General features: G+C 41.9%; 1 protein-coding gene across 1 annotated transcript in view; it reads left to right on the top strand.

Moving 5' to 3' along the window:
* Positions 1–3,531: 3,531 nt before the first annotated feature.
* sulf2a (sulfatase 2a) overlaps positions 3,532–17,054 on the top strand; it is a 49,403-nt gene continuing 35,880 nt past the window's right edge. Inside the window, exons 1-3 of the mRNA XM_031733068.2 lie at positions 3,532–3,592; positions 3,782–3,879; positions 5,114–5,198. The gene's annotated coding sequence lies outside the window, so the exon portion shown is untranslated. The remainder of the gene's footprint in view (positions 3,593–3,781; positions 3,880–5,113; positions 5,199–17,054) is intronic.

The following is a 17,054-nucleotide window of genomic DNA, read 5'->3' as shown; positions in this document are numbered from 1 at the left end:
TTATCCAGCTACTTTGGTAAAACAAGGTAATATATTCATTTTTGAAAGAAGCCGAGAAAGCGGCGACTACAGATTACATCTGGACAGCACTAGTTGGTGTTTGCCTTCTCTGGAAGCCATTAGAGAAAAATAGTTTCCCTGGTCTATCTGAATGGTCTTCTCTCACGTTTCACTCGGGGTGAACCTCGCACATCTTCTCACCACCTGTATCAGCTCCGGTTCCCACTCTTATTCTTGTTTTTGTTTTTTTTATCTGACACAAGACAGATAAAGAGGGTGAGAGAAGAGAGAAAGACACCAGATACAAGAGAGGGAGGGACTTTATGTGAAAGACAAAGAGGACAAGTAGTCCCAAGTGCTAAAGGTGACCTCAGCTATTCGGATTACAGGTGCTAACTGTCGGCATGGCTCTCAACTGCGCTGAGGACCAAGGGGCTTGAGTGTCAAGCGTGAAAAAAAGCTGAGCAGACACAATTGCTGCTCTCAAAGAGAGATACAGCTCTAAATACAGTTCTTAAAAAAGTGGCTGATGCGATAACAACATTTGCTCTCCACTGATGCCCTAAATCCCTATTGACTTTTGACCTAACCGAAAACCGTCACAGTGGTGAAGACAATGCTGACGTCCATTTTTTTACCCACTGACAGCCATAAATAGGCTTAAACGCCAAGAGATTTACTGTAGAGCAGGCTGAGAGGCAGCTGAATTTATTTGGTTAGTCCTCCAGTAAGTGCTGATTCATACTGTCCTAGTGAGAATTGCATATTGCACAATAAATGCATGTGTGTGTGGCCAAGAAAAAGAGCCACTGGATTTTGTTTTCTAGTCGTGAGCCTGCTCAACTGAAGAAAGTCTTTGGCGTCCCGTCGTTGCGCAACGAGCCACCGGCTGGCCTGCGAGGCGTATGCGCTGCTGGTGTGTTGAGACCCGCAGATTGGCACAACGCTGTGTGTGAATCATCAGGCTTTCCAGAGTAACACCACTGTCAACACAAGTCTACCCAACGCCCCACTGGGAGAGGCCCAGCAGCAATGGCAGTGCACCCGGACTGGTATTAGCAGTGTTTGTGCTCTGACAATAAGGCAAACACAGGCTTAGCTTGTTATCCTCTGGCTTAGAAAACATTCTGCCTGGTGATGAAGTCAGGTATAAGGAAAGCAATCACAATGAAGCAGAAGGTGAAATGTGTGAATAATGTGGCTGCCGATTGAGGGGTGATAACTTTATAAATGGAGGTGTGAAGAAAAGCAGTTACACACCAGTAATGGGTGAGAACTGCTTCCATGATCTGCAAATTAAACAAATGAATATTAATATTTAATATTAAGAGTTCATAAAATGCTAAATCACACAATCAAATTCAAACAATCATAAGGAACAATACACACAGTTGCTATTTGCATCACACTCCTGGTTTCTGCTGTTGGGTATGAACACTAGCTTGATCATACCCAACAGCTAGCGGCTAGCTTGACTAATACTTTTCACTGCTGTTGGGTAACACTGAGCTAATTTCTCACACTCATCACAGAGGTTGACTTTTCACTGGCTTAAAATTAAAGGAAATGTGCTTTTCTTCCTGTATATGGTGCACTGCCACTGATTTGTCTGGATACTGTTATACAGCGTCTTTTAGCCTTTAATGCTAATGCAATAACCAAGCGTATCATTTCAGGTTCGCTAGTCCTCAAATTACATGAAATTTTGTCAAAGCAAACAACAACAAGACAATACTTCAAAGTGAAAGTGCTTGTGTTGTCTGACTGCTTTTTTTGTGATGACTACAATGACATTTAAAAAGTTAAATAAAATGTTTTAATGTAAATACTGACCTTCTACAGACCTGGTTTCTGAATACAGTCATGAAAAAATGAATTCACTTGACACACGTGACCAAAGGTCCTCCTGGAACTGACTGTGGGAATTAGCTCAAAACGAAAATGTTAGCATTCATGCCCTGTCAGGTTAGAAGCGGACCAGAGCACTCTCAGTGATAAGTGACATGTTACTGTAAAACTCCATCGTGTTCATGTCAGAACAGGTTATTGTAGAAAATCTGACTGATCTTTTTTTGCGCCATTTGCCAAACCAGTCTGCTACAGTGACTGCTAAAGGTGCTGGGGCGGTTGTGTTAACTCGGTTTGTAACAAACTGCTTTAACGGGGCTATTTTACGGCTGTGTTATGGCGTCCTGAATGGTCTGCTGTCTGCAGGTGACCCTTAACCTTTCGTCCCAACTACGCTCTCTCTGCACTGCCTCTCTTTCTTTCACTCGTGGTAATTTCACCTGTGTCAGACTCACTGTAATAACAGCTCTGTTGCTAAAAACAAAAACAATTCTCAGAGCGATACTTAAACAGATGATAGGCTCGTCTCCCGGGGTGCAGCCTGTTGTTATATCTGCGAAGGCTTTGTTATATCTGTGAGAAAAACGGCAGCTAACACAAAGAGAAAAGCTGTCATTTTCTCCTCAGAGTTGCAGCAGTTTTCGAAACTAAAAATAGGGCTGTTAAGATAGAGGCTCCAGCTCGGATGAAATGTTGTTAGTGCGTATGAGGCCTCTCTTCCAGGAGCTCAGTGCCTCTGGGAAATAATGAAAAACAAACAGAGAGTCTTGATGTTGACTCAGGGAGAAGTGATCCACAGGTTATTGCTGCACCCCTCTTTCTCCTTCTCTCCCATGGCTCTTGGATGAGCTTGTGTAATCCAAGCATATTGTCCCTGTACCCTCCACACACACACACACACACACACACGCACACACACAAACATTAAGGCCTCCAGGGCAATAAATGTCGGATGTTGATGCCATGTTTCAGCCTTTTTAGCTGAGTTCACCCAGATTTTATGTGACTTATTCCAGTTTTTATAAATCATGAAAAGAGGTAGGAGATTATTCTCCAGTGACAGCACAGCTATGCATTGAGGTAACAGATGAGCTGCTTAGGTCTCTATAGCAATCCAGCTCAGCATTGCTGATGAGCAGGAAAACAGCTGAAGGATTTCCCCGACTTGCTTGAAATGCTAAAGGCTCCTTTTTCCCCCTCCTCCCCTGTCATCAGTATGGTATATAAACCACACGCTCCTAATGTTAAACATTAAGAGCGTGTGTGTTGTTTTGTTCTGTGACATTTTGCAATCTGGATGCACAGAAAAGGGCATTTGAAGCATTTAATTAAAAACATTTAAAGGATAAGGAAACCGTGCTGGGGTTAATGTAGACGGAGGAGGATGGAGGATGTACTTGGAAAAGGGTGATGTGAAGGGATTAAGTTAGTATGCTAGATTATCCCACACACCTCAAATCTATAGTTCACCCCCGCAGCCAGCTACAGTTTTGGTTATTTTATTTTATTTTTTAAGAAAAACTGACGCCTTTCAGTCAGTCCTGCCAGGTGAAAGTACACCACAGAAACTCCTGCCTGCCTGCCTGATGTGAAAGTAGCACACTAAAGCTGGTGGCGCCATCTTGTGTGTCAGGTGGGTATCTAACAACGACGTGTCAAGTGAACCTGACAGCAAACATGCAGCGAACTGGTCACTGTGCAGTGTGTTGAATACCAGTGCGTGACTAGTGCGGGGAAAGCAAAGGTGTAATTAATAACTCCAGTTATAGCCGCACTCACCACTTAGCTAGTCCACATTTATTTACAACGCTTTAATACGAATAAAACCGACGATACACATATAAAATATATATATACATATGTGTATACATAATCTATTGTCAAGTAGAAAACAGAGGCGACACATAACTATTTGCTCTTTTTCCACTTTAAGATGATGTTGGTAATAGTCGGTAGAGGTCGCTGCTAGATCATGTAGCCCACGTCACAGGCGGACTCAACAACACCGGGCAGTGAGGATGTGACCGTTAGGTATGTTAATGTAGAATATTTGTAGGAGAAAATAAATATATAAGAAGCCCACGAAAAGTATGCTTTCGTTTTTGATTTTTTTTTTTTTTTTTTTTTTTGCCATAACCACATCATGAAACCTGTAGCAGGCCCTGTTGTCTCCTTAATAAACTGATCATGTTTTACAAGCTAAATTCATATTTAGATTATGCTTCGTCCCAGCTGCATGTATACCTAAAGAGGTGGTCGGTAAAGTTCACGGTGTGTGTGTGTGTGTGTGTGTGTGCTTTCTCAGCAACGCTTCGTGAATTTTTCTTTTTTTTCCTGAGTGCTTTAGCTTGTTTTGTTTTGCCTTGTTTTAGGAATAAATCACATAAAAGTGATCTTTTATGCTTGTATCTGAAGGAAGATTTTTTTTTTCCTTTTTCAGCTGCATGAGTCACCGATTTTGTGTTTATTTAGTAAAACATGACTCATAAACGCACTTTGTGTTGCACTAGGAGACTTAAAATCAGTTAATAGGTTACCACACTCAGCAGTCAGTGAACTGTTTCATTTATGCTTTAATTAAAATAAGATGCTGTTATTAATCCACCATGCTATTTACACAGCAACCTGTTTTGGGTTTAATGTAAGTCATATATACAAACATACATATGTGTATGTTTGCTGATAGAACATTATGAAAAAGTCATGATGCACAACAGCGAGATCATCAGCTTTTATTCAGTGGCCGTACTTGCCCTTGGAGCCAGTGTTTGCCTGCTGCTGGTCTATAAATCTTATCTATGCGGTTTGTTAGACTAACAAACAATGAATGCAAACCGCTTGTGTTTGCAGTTATGTCATGCAGGAGAACACTTTCATCAAGCTGTGAATGTGATATTAATAGACTGCGAGTGATGTTTGAGAGATTCAATAAACTGAATGAATTATAAATGATGTGTCCCGGAAAATATTAGCCAACTCTAATCTCTGAACAAAACATTAGAGACCCCGAGAACTGTTTCAGCCTTCCTCCATATTGCTGCAAGACATCTAGCATGGAAAGAGACAGGCTGGTGTCTGTCAAATACTCCCACTGTTTCTCCCATCCTTTCTCCATCTGTCTCTCCCTTTCACACAGCACCCAGACTCAGGTCAGCGATATGGCTCGGACAGTTGTTTGGGGTATTTGGGACATCCATGTCTCAGTGCAGCTGTCACAGTAAGGTCATTCAAAAAGCTCTGAATGATACTGTTATTCTTTTTATAGGCACACTTGTTAAAGAGAAGAGGCTCTGCATGACAGAGGTCTTCACAGGGGAGAAACAAGGCTGGCAGATGGAATCATTCAAAAGGTAGGGAAGCCCAGATTACAGATATTGGTTGCAAGGGGAAGAATTCAGATCCTCAGAGAAGCTGATGTGCTTAAGCAATATTTTGTAAGGTTTCTAATGAGTACTGGTCCCCTTTCGGAGTGTTAAAATATAAATCTTTGGTATCACTTTAGGGACTATCTTCACACCAGCTTGTAATTACAACTGACTATAAAGAGGGTAGAAGGAGGTAATTCTTCAAGTGGAAAACACTCGGTTAAACAGGCTGAAGTACAGTGACTGTACATTATGTTTTTCTTCTTAAAACTGTAGCGCCTCGCTAATGTCAAAGTATATGATGTGTATTGAAAATATTGCAAGATAACCTAACTGCAATTTGACGACGAGGTTATTAAATTTAGTCTTTTTTGTTTTTTTTTTCTTTTTCTTTTTCTAATGAAGCTGGATCATTTCCCTCCAAGCCTTGTGCATTCTCCCTTTCTTTTGTACGTGGGAGAGTAGTAGACTCACATTCCTATGAACATGTATAGCTTGTTTTTTCTGGCATAAACATTCAACTGGACTCATGGATGAGCTAATTAGAAATTTTAACGTTGTCCATAAAACATAATTTTCAACATCATAACTTAGGAACAGAAAGGGAGATGATGTTCAAGTTTCCCACCTAATCAGACCCTAAAGTCTTTGACAGTCCTCTCTACACAAGTCTGTAGAAACATAGATGTAAACTGCAGCTTGACTGGAACGAATGGTGACAATTCTATTTTAAGGATACTTTATCTTGATACTTCTCCAGTGTGACCTACATGCTCAAAAACCTCAGCAGAGTTTGTGTGCAGCATGGATAGGAACTAATAGGTCTAAACTCTTTTTAGCTGTTTCAGTTAAAGATTTCTGATATTGTGCATGCTAGCGCACTGATGCATTGTTATGACTCGCTGGGATAATAGAAAAGAGTCTCCAATAACAGCTGTGCTTTTTTCTGCTATAATAAATCAAGCAAAGTTCTTGTCTTTCATTGTTACTACGAGCTAAATACTTGTGTGCGTGTAGACTTGAGATAGACTGTTTCAAAGAGCATGCTTTCTCTATCTAAATTCTCATTTCCATATGAAAATACCTTTGAGTACCTTCCAGAAAGCATGAAGTGATTACTGCTTTATATTAAATTCAGTATAAACATGCAGTATAACAGGTAGCACTTAACTGGATTACTGTAATCTAATTATAAGACCTCCCTCCCAAATCTCTTCACATTCGGGAGTCTTATAAATTCACCTCATCGCAATGGTAGATTTCTCTTGTGCACACTAAGCTCTCTGTGTGTCCAACATAATGTTTCTGCTCCTCTGCTGGTGTGCCTTTATCTCCCCCTGTCCCTCCTATCCATCCATCTGTGCTCTTCCCTCGCTGACTTTGTCTCTCCTCTGAGTGTATTCCAGCCATATTGTAGTTTGAAGTGTTTCTGCTTCTAATGAGCCGATTGTTCTTGTGTTTTGTTCCCCTCGGGGAGTGTTGTGTAGCTAACATTCTGCTCACAACCATTTTAAAACATATTCACTGCACCAGGGAAGGATTGGGGCCAACAAAACAATAATGCCTTGGAGCATGTACAAAATGAAAAATGTGTTAATGACAGTCGCACCAGCGAAGTGACAGCGCATCCTTTTCCTGTCAATTAGACCTTGGTTATTCAAAAGCAATTTGCAACTCCCTGCAGAGTAAAATGTGTGCCATCTCCCAGGCCTTACACTGTGATTGTGTAAGTGATGTATTCATTCCATTTCTCTGTGTGTGTCCTAGTTTGAGATAATATTAAGGTTAGAGACAAGCCACAGCACTAAATCTACACAGTTTTCTTTCTCATGAAAACACAGAAAATATAATATGTAGGTCTTTTTTCAGGTGTGTGTGTCTTGCACTCCTGCACAAGTGCAACCATAATGCTACAAGGGGTATTGATACAGCTGGCATTCAAGGCCCTGATTAATTGCCGTGGCATTTGGCTGTTCTTGGTAAATGCCATATCCCATGCTGAGCGCTTGGTTAATGGATGTCTGCCCACTGCAGGCCCAGCATTGTCCCTTTCTTTTCTCTCACTCCTTCTTTCTCTCTTGCACCTATTCCTCTTATCCATTCGGTCTCCTGCCTTCTCCTCCGCATGTGCTTCCTAAAGGTTAGCTGTGCTTTATCAGCAGGAATAGATGCACACATAGACTGGTCTCATGCAGCTCAGATGTCCATTGCATTTGACAGTTTTTTCCAGAGTATGCTCGACATGCAAGGGCTCAGTCTGTTCTCTGTTTCTACCAGCACCAGTTCAAATGTAGCTGAAGGTTACGTCTTCTCCCTTTCCTCTTTGATCTGTGGTAAATGTGTTGTGATAAGAGCTGAGGAGAGAGCGCTACCTTCAAGTGTGTGTACTCACTAAAAATTCTAGTTTGTCTCTATATCTCTAAGAAGAAAAAAAAAAGATATGAAGAATTAGCTCTCGTTCTCAAGTGAATTACTTTGCTCTATCTTAATGAGGTTTGCCGTGTCAGAGGGAACAGTTCAGAGCGTGCATGCTAAACAGACTGAAATTGGAATAGAGTATTAGCTCACAACTGCAAAAATACCTTCTCTCTCCAGCTCTAATTCCAACACTGCCGCGCAATTACCCATATACACAATTTTATCTTGTCACTTCCAAATGGCAATAGAAGACCAAGCAGGGTTTTTTTCTTTCTCTATTTTTCTTTTCCTTTTCGGAAAAGTAATTCCAAAATCTAATTAACTGAAGAAAAACATGTCACCAGTATTGCTGGAAACATCAAATGTAGTTATGCAAATGGACCCGTGGATTGTAGAATGTGATTTGACAGAATCTCATTCTGGACGATTCGGGTCCAGATAGTACGATTACTCAGCCATATCTGAGTGAAGGCAAACAGGGAGGGATGAGGCTGGTAATTTATTGTGTTGGTATTTCTCCTGTTGGACTTCAGACAGCTCATTAAGGGGCGAGGTGTCACCCAGCTGGACAGAAAGACAGACAGGAGCATTCCTCTAATGGGCCCTCCTCTGCTCTGTCTACATCAGCTCTTTTCTGCATTTTGCTTTGCTGGCTTAATCTTCGACTTTTAATATTAGGTGCCAAATAAGATTTTACACAATTCATCATTTCATTTCTCATGGGGGAGAGAAAGGTGCTACTTCATCCTCCCACTTGTCTTTAGTCTGCTTACAGGGCTGTTTTAGGGCAGCAGTGGAGCAGTGGCCAGAGGGCGGTGATAAGAAAAGGATGTATGCCAAACATTTCTTTTTCAGGGCACAATGGAAGGAGATGAAGGCTGCTGTGTTATCACAGTGTGCTGTACAGGTGTCATTCTGCCGTAGCTAGCTGGCAGCAAATGGTCCATATGCTGCGAGAATGCTGCAGCTCAATTCCCATTTGTCTCTGCTGTTAGATGTGTGCTCGTGTAAACACAGGCAGTGAGGGCTTTTAACCATAACCCGTACAGTTACATAACTGCTAAATCTAAACCACAAAGAGAACATCAGAGCCCAAATTAGCCTCTTGAAGAAGACCGCGCAGAAGTTTTTCTAATGATTTTGAAACATTTATTGCTATAAAAAAGTAATAAACATACTCACACATTAGGGGAAAGCTCCCAGCAGTGTTGCCCTTGCCTTGTGATGTGAGTCCTTATGCCAAGCTCTTCAAGAGCCTTCCCCACACCCTGACAGCTCCTTATTGCACGCAAGCCAGTGTTTGTTTGCAGACACAGAGAGCCATACAAAAAAGATGTGAGGTCTACTCTGGTGCAAACAAGTAATTAACTATTGAAGACACCCAACACGCCTGCCTGCTAATCTACGTACATAGCCATTTAAAGCTGCTGGCTTTATAATTCAGGCCATTCTTCCACTACAGTGAGTGCACGGATTAGAAGGATACTTCAAGGTACTTGAAATTTCAGCGAATGGTGAGGGTCCCGTGTGACTGAGTGTACGCATTGTTTTGTGTTACAACAGGTGTGCAAGTAGAGTGTGTTTGTGATGTGTCTCCAAATAAAGATCTGAGAATATGTAGTGAGCAAGTTCATAAAAAATGTTCATTTAATTATATTGTAAAATTCATCCATTTCTTAGTAATTCAGCTCCTCTGTGTAGCCGCCCTCACATCATTTTAAAGTGATTACAAATGTATTTGTGCTAAAAACACTGGGGTGCCTTGTTAGACAAACCCACAAGCACTTCTTATTTAATATGTGTGGCAGATATTACTCTGAGTGCTGTACATTAGGAATGCAAATAACACAGCGTCAAAGAGGTTTCGGTTAATTAGCTGGAGATGTGAATGCTGGCTGTGGTCCATATCGGCTTGTGTTCCTTGGGACCGCAGACCTCGACGGGGGGCCACTCTTTGATCTGTGGATCCCACAGTCTGCTAACAGTTCCCTAACCGCTGCGCTGCTGCTGCACATGGGATGGGAACGAAATGTGTAGCTTAGTGTTTGCTTCTGTACACATAAATGAGAAAATCGGTCGTCCACTTTTTGCCACACTTTCCTTTACTGTGAACCTATAAACACTCGAGGTGTTTAAAGGCCTGGAGTCTCTAAGTTATACCAGTTTTCTCAGGTCACAAGACACTATAGAACAAAGACTCTACAATATTATGGAGCCTTAACCCAATTTCCTTCGGGATGAATAAAGTATGATCAAAGTATGATCAATCAATCAATCAATCAATTCTCTACAAGCGAGCTCTTCCACTCAGGATTTTTATTTATTTCTCAGCTTCAATTTGGTTACTTCCAAAAGCCTGTTTCTAATGCAAAGGTAAGGGATTCTTTCAGCATATCTACATGCATGTAGTAATTATGCCACAAGTAGTTTCAAAGGTTGAGATTTGCAAAACCAAACTTTGGATTCCAAAGATGTGTCATGTTTGTGTGTGTGTGTTGTTTGGAAGCGCTCAGCTTCATTCATGTCATTCTGTTGTGCTTGCTGTCTTTATTTTCCCACTTGGTTTTATGTATCACCAGGGTTCTCTGTTTATATACCACTTGCTGATCCCCCCCCTTGTTGCTGGATCATCTTTGTACTGTCAGTAGTCAACCACTGGAGCCATTTTCATTTTGTATTCCTTGTTTCTTCCTGTCAGGTGTTTTTGGATTTTTGAATTGTGTTTTCACCTTCCACTTGCCGTTGTTGTTAGTTTTGTTTTGTTTTTGTCTCACTGTGTAAATGTGGAGACCATTCTCTTTTAGACTGTTTTGTTTCTGTTTTTCCACATCCTAAATCTTTTTTTCTTTTCTGAAAAGTTAAAATAAGTTGAGTAAGCAGTGTCCTCGGGTTAAACTGCAGCATGCTTCTTCCCAATGGCTGATCCAGTTTCTGAAACAATTCAGATGGTTAAGGTGGCTTTGTTTCCATACCACCCTGCTCAAGTTCCCCAGGAAGCTAGCTACTAACTGGTGAGCCACCTGTCACTTCTAGATCCTGAGTATGTTAGTAATTGGGTCTTCTAACCTCCTACCTGGACCACTCCCTATAATTGCAAACCTCATGCCTGACTCCACCTACAGCTGTTCCCAGGAGTCTGCACTCTGGGGGCTCATTTTGAAGAGAGCACACACTAGAAAAGGTGGTTCAGTAATGTCAAGGTTTCATAAATGTATAAATATCTGCTGACGCGATTGACCTAACATTTGCCATAGCCTTCACCTATTCTTCCTGTAGAGTTGGCTGAACTCCTAGCTGAGGAACGCGTGTCTGTCTAGTGGAGTGGTACTCTGATCTTTAGTGTCCAGTGCATCCACCTTTGAGGACTGGCCTTCCCAGTAGGCTACCTGCATGGCCTTCAGAGTGGTTCCGTCTCTTCTGTTGGCCTCCTGCCTGGATCCTATAGTGTCTTCATCTTTACTTCTGGCCTCCTGCCTGGTTGCCAGAGTGTATTTGCCTTCATTGTTTGCCTCCCACCAAATCCCTTGAAAGGGCTCAGCCTTCACCACTAGTCATCCTTGTCTGCTATATTCTGGCGATATCTTCATGAGCAAGAACAGATGCCGTATCCCCGTATTAAAACTAGTGCTGTCAGTGTTAATCTCGTTAAAATGATGTTAACGCCATAACTGCATTAACGCGGCAAATCTCCGTTAGTGAGTTAGCGCGGATCGCCCCGTGCATGGAGCTGGACGGCGCTAACTTGTTAACGAGCTAATCGCATTGACCCCGACAGCACTAATTAAAACTGATACTACCTATTTGCAGATATATCAGTATCTGCATTTATAACAGCCAATAAATGAAAATTAAAAATAAAAAGATGAACATAGGAAGTGGATGCACTGCTCTGTGCTTTGAAACTCATTCTTGTCTATTGGTTATGTCTTGCAATAATTGTATCACCCTGCATCAAGCAAAGTGAGTTGGTAGTTTTGCACAGTTAAACTTTGACTTTGTTCTGGTGTAACGTATGTTTGTGTGACCAATAGAAATGCAGAATGTCAGAGAGCAGGCCCATATAGCACACATGAAGACCATGAGAAGATACATAAGACAGGCAGAGTGCAGCTCAACAAAATTTTGTGCAGTTCGCCCATTTTGTGCTTCTTAAGAGAAACGACCTACAGCCATGTTATGAGTGCTGGCATTGTGTAGTTCAGGGGTGGGCAATTCCAGGCCCCGAGGGCCGGTGTCCCTGCAGGTTTTAGATCTCACCTTGGGTCAACACACCTGAATCACATGATTAGTTCGTTACCAGGCCTCTGGAGAACATCAGGACATGTTGAGGAGCTAATTTAGCCATTTAAATCCGCTGTGTTGGTTCAAGGACACATGTAAAACCTGCAGGGACACCGGCCCTCGGTGCCCACCCCTGGTGTAGTTCATCCACCAGAATGGACTCTGCAATGTCCAGTTGACAAAACTGTAACAAACAGTTTACAGTGTAAACGAGTAATCCACAACTTGTTGTAGCAGCAAAATAATTCAATTATCTTAGTAGATGGTGTTGGCAGCATCTGACTGATTTCAAACATTGATAAATGCACTGCGAGCTAAACTGTACCATGGGAAAAATATGAAGAGGTTAAAAATATTATATAGTAGAAACTGAAAGCTGTGTGCTTAAACATAGAATAGAATAAAATAGAATAGAATAGAATGCCTTTATTGTCACTATACAGTTGAGATACATGAGATACAGAGCATCTCCTACTCAGTGCAAACATGCTGGGGGGGGGCACAGTTCTGCAGCGCTATATACATATGGACAGTATATATTATATATACAATATATATATAAAATGTACAGCCGGTTTTAAAAAAGTAATATGTAATAAATAGTGTTGTGTATATACAGTTGGGTTATTGCACATAGAATTGGTATTGCACAGTGGTGGTTCATGGAGGAAGTGGGAAGAAAAAAATGGGGGTGGGGGGGGGGCTGTGTTATCGGTGCATGTGTGAGTTCAGGGTGGTTATGGCTTTGGGGAAGAAACTGTTTTTGAGTCTGTGGGTTTTTGTGCTGATGCACCTGTAGCGCTTCCCTGAGGGAAGCAGGCTGAACATGTTAAAACCAGGGTGGGAGCTGTCCTTGATGATGTTTGCTGCTCTGCTGAGGCAGCGGGAGGAATAAATGTCCATCAGGGAGGGGAGAGGGCAGCCGATGGAGTACATATACCTGACAACCCTGCCTTTAGTCATGCTGGCAAAGAAAATTATTCAAAAGTATGTTTAGTTTGTTGAGTCGGTGCTGACGATGCCTGTTGCACACAAACACCAAACAGCCAGTGAAAATATAGAGTAAAAGTCTTTCACATAAAGAAAGAGAAATGCACAGTTTTTGAGTGTCTGTTTCCTTAATTATATAAACATGGGTTTATGAGTACAAAAACAACATTATGCAGGTACACGAGGAATACGGAAAAGTGGGGTTTCAGCTTTAGCATCAGCACCATTTTCACTAGTGCAGTTGCCTTTCCCACCTACAAGTAATGCGTTTGGGTTCTTTTATACTCTCGATGCACAGTGGAAGAGTTATTCCATGAAGCCCTGAGTTCGCCTCCCCCTGCTGGCTGATGATCACATAACATGGGCTCAGTTAGCAAGCCCAGCAGGGTTTCCCAATTCTAATTACTATCTGTTAGTACACCATGTAGTAATGTTGACAGCACACTGTTTTGGCAGTTCGACAAATCAATGGCGTGTACTATTTTGTACTAACAAGAACGATAGAAACAGTGTGGCATAGCTGTCAAACTACTGCTTAGGTACGACAGTCTTTTCCAAAATATTTTGAACTGTCAGACAAAGGCACGTCTAATATTGTTGGTAACTAGATAAATCCCAGAGTTCTCCATGTCTACACAGATAATCAAAACTGTTCAACCAGGACACATTTTTTAACTTTTTCTTTCCTTTGTGTGTCTGTGTTTGTTGTTATTTGTCCTCGACGTTTTGAGAGTTCTGTGTACGACCTAAAAACTAGCATGAAATCTGTAGTTCTTGTCGAACAAAGGGAGACAAAGGCTTTCCCACAGTTGTTCTCTTGTAGATTTTATATTTTATTGCAGAGCATTTAGTTGGTCTTATTCAGGCTTTCAGTGTGAAATAACCAAACGCTTAGCAATTAAATTTAAAATCTGCACTGAGGACTTTGCTGAAGCCTCTGTTCTTTTTAATTGTACCATTCAGATTTGTGGGACATTCATAAATGAATTATAACATCACCTCGGGGTATGGAACTCGGCACTAGAAAACAATGGCCGCTCATAACAGACTTATGAACTATTTATATTTTCAGTGGGAGCGTGTGATGTGGCAGTGACAGGAAGGATGAAATAAATAAGAGGAAATTACATTGGACATGACAGGGCGATGTGTGGCATGGAGGGATGTAATGATGTAGGGCTTAGTCAGCTAATCTATTCTGCTGTTGTGACGACCTTCTGTGCCGCAGAAACATGCACCGAGGAAACATTCAGGAGCAATGAGCACAGCTGCAGAATGTGATTCTTTACACTATTTGTACTGCAGTAAGTTAAAAGAGTTAGCCCCTGGTCATACATATGTTTAATGCTCTGATGTGTGTGCACAGTGTTTCTTTCAAGGTCTTGTATTTTTTGGATTTTTATTATGTTTCAGCCTATGCAAGCTAAGGAGGATGATAGGCTGGGTAATTTGGTTCCCTGCCTCTGAAGCTGTGTGCTCAGAGCTTTACTGTTATACCTGCAGTCGTGTTTTTTTGTTTTTTTTAGGAGAACTTCTCTCATCCTCAGTTCTGTCAATCTTGTGTCCTGAAGTCCCCATGTAGTCAGCTCCTGGGTTCTTCTCTTCTTTTTCTCTCTGTTTCTCATCATAATGTGGCCGTGGTGATGTAGTGCTGTCTCAATGCACAGGACCTACTTGTAAACTCACACACCCTCAGATCAACCAGGGATTCATAAATGCACAGAGGCCAGGGTAATAGTGGTGGTGAAGAGAAGTCAGCCTTGAACCAAGTGGCCCTTACCAAGAAAATAATAGGAGTAGAGCTCTCAAAGATAGAGAGCGCTGGTGAAGAGAAGGCAGTAAGAGGGTCTGCTTCATTTGCACCGAGTCCTCCCCTCGTTGTGTAGCCAGCTGACAGGGAATATTTTTATCAGCCTGGCACACACAGTGCAGAAAAGGATCAAACTCATTTGTAAAACCACACTCACAGCCAAGGACAAGATCTCAGCATGATAGAACAGAGCTGTCTTTTTGTTCTATCAGAAGTGAAATCATTCATTTTTATTTATATACCTGCCCCACCTTGTCATGCAAAGGTTGTGCACAAGGCCTTTCCCACTTTGTGTCAAATGAAGCAGAAAACAGAAATGTAAAACGTGCTCCCCACTGTCTGGACCCTTCCTGTGCTGAATTTTCTCTGTGTCAGCATAAAGACATTTATTGTCTTCCTTTGCATCTTATTTTAGTCTTTCCATTTCTTTGCGTGTCTTTTCTTCTTTGCCTCTGTGGAACTTTCTTCGAATTCAGTTGGGCTGAAAGAAGTCACCTTTGTTTAGATTTAGAATTTACTCTGTGCATTATCCACGATATTCATGGTTTACATATCTGTTGATTTGCATGAAGTTATAAGTTGGTAGGATGGCACAGCTTAAGAGTGCGTGAGAGGAGGCAGCAGAGACAGAGAGTGGGCATCAATTAAGCATGTGCTGAAGTGGTGTCACTGGGCTGCTGTGTTGGCATGTCTGCACCATTCAGGAAAAACATGGCTATCTCTGGGGCATTGTTTGTAATTCGGCATGTAAGAACAGCTAGATGGCTCCTTTATGTAAGCAGTCCCAGAGTAGCAGACATCATCTCATATGCATATATTGAAGAAATAAATCATTTTACAGAAGTATATTTTGTTTTAAGATTATTATGAAAAATATTAGAGCAGCCTAATCCATTTTCACAAAGGGCTTATGCTTCCAATTGGCTTGTGTGACAATGCTTTTGAATGTGTTTTTTAATCAGGATTAGTGTTGAATGAATCTTATGTTGAAGCAGGAAACATAATTTTCTTCATCCTCAAATGGCATGCAAATCCCTTGCTCTAAATTGTTTGTTCTGCATCTCCAAAAGGACAGTCATGGCCAGAAAAATACTGTTTGATTTATTTATTTATTATTTTTCCAAAACAGCACGGTTTCATCTCTTTGCAGCGACACAAATAGCCTAAGTATGACAAAGTGACAGATAGATGATCCATTGCAGACGATGTAATTGAAAACGCTAGGAGGGGGTGGACAATTAATCTCTCTTTCTCTCACTGCTTCAAATTTCCATGGAGAAATACCTCAAAATGCAGATAATTGATAAGAGTGTTATTGATTAGATGGTTTGGGAGGGGAGGCAAAGAGGTGCAGAGGTTTTCCATCACTAATCTTTCTGGCTGTGACTGCATCTAAATAACCTGCAGAGAGGGATAAACAGGCGCATCCATCATGGGATGGCTGGTGGAGACAATGATGAATGCCTCCACCCTCTGCCACCCTCCGCTGCACCTCTCTTTCCTGGTCAGGGATAGGAAGTGACACCGGCACTCAGGAGAAATACCAGGCTTCAACTGAGCAGGAAAACGCCTGCTTTAGCTCTGCTGTGATGGAAGGACTTGGGGCAGACTTTCCGTGCGGGTTGTTAGAATTATCCCCAGCCCTCCATCCCCTTGTCTCTGTGAGCTTGTAGGATTATCCATCTTGATTGATCCTGTTTGTTTTGTCAAAAAGAGAATCAGTTTGGTGGATTTCTGAGTGTGTGAACTCTCCCATGTATTCTCTGTGCTTGTATATAATTGATTGTGGTGTGGGTTTCTTTTCTATCTGCATGCCCATGCACTGTGAGCCAAATCCCCTGTGCTGCTTCGACCCAGTGAGCAGGCGTGCCCACGCCAGCTCTCCTCAGAGGTGCCAGTCTGATAGATATGGTGTGTGTGCCAGGCTGTGCCTTTTCCTCCTCAACCCTGCGGCACTAAGATTGATCCTCTGTTCCCTCCCATTCTTTTCTCTCTTTTTCCTCTGTGTGCCTCTGCCTTTATGAGACTGTGAATAGGTGAAGCTCCCAGGCTCCAACAGATGGCCGGAGCTGCTCTGGTTCACTGTCTTGTGTGGATGCGCGCACACAGGCACACACATGGATATATATGCACACACACAATGCCCACAAACATTACTGCCCTGTGAATGAGACCCAACAGGAAGAAACAGAGCAGAAGCACTGCTAAAACTAATGGGTAACAGCCAGGTAGGAAGACGGAAAAGACGTGCTCGAATAACAACAACAATATTCCAAAAGAAGTGGACAAAAATGCTGCTGAGAAAGGGAGCGAGGGTGAAATTGAATTGTAGATTGAGGGAG

Source organism: Oreochromis aureus, linkage group 5, assembly GCF_013358895.1.
Source record: "Oreochromis aureus strain Israel breed Guangdong linkage group 5, ZZ_aureus, whole genome shotgun sequence".
NCBI classification, from domain to species: Eukaryota; Metazoa; Chordata; class Actinopteri; order Cichliformes; family Cichlidae; genus Oreochromis; species Oreochromis aureus.
The sequence above is the reverse complement of the archived record's forward strand: the minus strand, read 5'-3'. Positions and strand labels throughout refer to the sequence as shown.